Raw genomic sequence first — 2225 nt, 5'->3', positions numbered from 1 at the left:
AACTTCAGATCAGACTGTCAGTGGAGTTTCACAGCTCGTCAGCTTCACCATAAACCATGTTTTCTGTAGCTCTGCTGCTGCTGTTGGCAGCTGGATCCTGTAAGTCTCTCTGGATTTGTCATAGTCAACATTTCTTCTCTTGCTGTAGAACTTGATCATTTATAACAAAAACATTTTCTTTTTTAACAGGTGTGAAGTGTGAACAGTTGACACAGCCGGCCTCTGTGACTGTGCAGCCAGGTCAAACGTCTCACCATCACCTGTCAGGTCTCTTATCTCTTAGCAGCTACTACACAGCTTGGATCAGACAGCCTGCAGGGAAAGGACTGGAGTGGATTGGAATGGCTGCTACTGGACACACAACATACTATAAAGATTCACTAAAGAACAAATTCAGTATTGAAACAGACTCTTCCAGCAAAACAGGTGACTATAAAAGGACAGAATGTGCACCTGAAGACACTGCTGTGTATTACTGTGCCAGAGACACACAATAACACAAACCATCAGTAGACCTGAACAAAAACCCTCAGTGCCTGAACACTTGTAACATGAAGCCACCAGAGGAGGAGCCCTCAGACCACTAATGATTTCACACCAGCTCACTGTTACAGTCAAGGCAGAAACAGTATTTAGATTTTATAAATAGGTTCTTAATTAAATTTTACAGCAGACTGTTTTCAACAAATTTAAATATGCTGACTTTATAATCTCTGAAATATTACCATATGTTTCCCAAAGTGAAAACTTAATAACATTATTACACCTTTCAAGTGATGAAATTCATCCAGCTGAGAGAACCTGGTTTTAAAAAGGTCATAATCCAACAAGACATGGATCTTCACAAAGTGTCTCTTCCATAAAATCAATATTGGAAAAAAACAAAAAATATTCTCTCAATCACAACTGCACAGTTACTGAATCAGTATCATGAAATTTTTCAGAGTTTTCAGTTGTGTTGATGTTTTTTCTTGTGAATAAACCTCATGAACAATATAATTCAACCAAAAAATAGGTTTTTAACAATAAATTCCAATAATAAAATTAACTTCTGAAGACTTTTCTCTCACTGTAGATAATATTTTATAAAATATAAAAAAGAAAGTCAAGTGCAAACCAGTTCTCTCCTCCCTGTGAGGAGGAGTCAATGCAAAACTCAGATGTCTTCCACCTCACTTATCTGACTGCAGAGAGGATGACAGAGAACAGTGGACACACAGTTTAACATGATGGACTATAGGACAGGACTGCTGCTTTTAACTCTCTGCTGGGCAGGTGAAGAGTTTCTCTGATCCTGAGTTGAAGTTGTCTTTAAAACTTTAAGCATCTAATCAACTTCCCAGTTATCTATTTATTTTTTTTGTTACAGGTGTTGATGGTCAGACTCTGACAGAATCTGAACCAGTGGTTAAAAGGCCTGGAGAATCCCACAGACTGACCTGTTACAGCTCTGGGTTCACATTCAGCAGCTATATATGGGCTGGTCCGACAGGCCCTGGAAAAGGACTGGAGTGGGTCACTACTATCAGCAAAGGTGCTGTCAGCAAAACACTCTCTCATCCAAGGCCGGTTTACCATCTCCAGAGACAACAGCAGACAGCATGTATCTGCAGATGAACAGTCTGAAGACTGAAGATTCTGCTGTTTATTATTGTGCTGGAGAGCCACAATGACTGAAAGTTGATTCCGCACTGTACAAATCCTACAGTCCTGATCTATCAGGTTGACAGAGCTTAATCATGACAACCATATTATCTATATATACTGTATATCATGTATAATATTGTATATTTTAGTTTCATATAATTATTAGTTATTTCATATTCAAAGTTTTACTTTATATATATATATATATATTGTTTAAATATAACTGTTTCTCAGATATATGATTGCTCAATATTAAACACATAAAAAACAATAAAGATTCAATTTGATGCCTCACACCAGGCAAGCCAGAGCCGGAGGCATATTGTTTCGGGTTGTCTGTCTGTCCGCTACGTGAACGCAATATCTCAGTAACCACTTGAAGGACTTCTTCAAATTTGGCACAAATGTTCACTTGACTCAAGGGTAAATGATTAGACTTTGGTGGTCAAAGATCAAAGGTCAACCGTCACCGAGAGTAGTATTTGCTGACACCACCGTTGCTGATAGTAGTGACCCACTCCAGTCCTTTTCCAGGAGCCTGTCGGATCCAGCCCATATCATAGCTGCTGAATGTGAAC

The sequence above is a fragment of the Seriola dumerili genome, unplaced genomic scaffold (assembly GCF_002260705.1).
Source record: "Seriola dumerili isolate Sdu_G_001 unplaced genomic scaffold, Sdu_1.0 BDQW01000542.1, whole genome shotgun sequence".
NCBI lineage: Eukaryota > Metazoa > Chordata > Actinopteri > Carangiformes > Carangidae > Seriola > Seriola dumerili.
The sequence above is the reverse complement of the archived record's forward strand: the minus strand, read 5'-3'. Positions refer to the sequence as shown.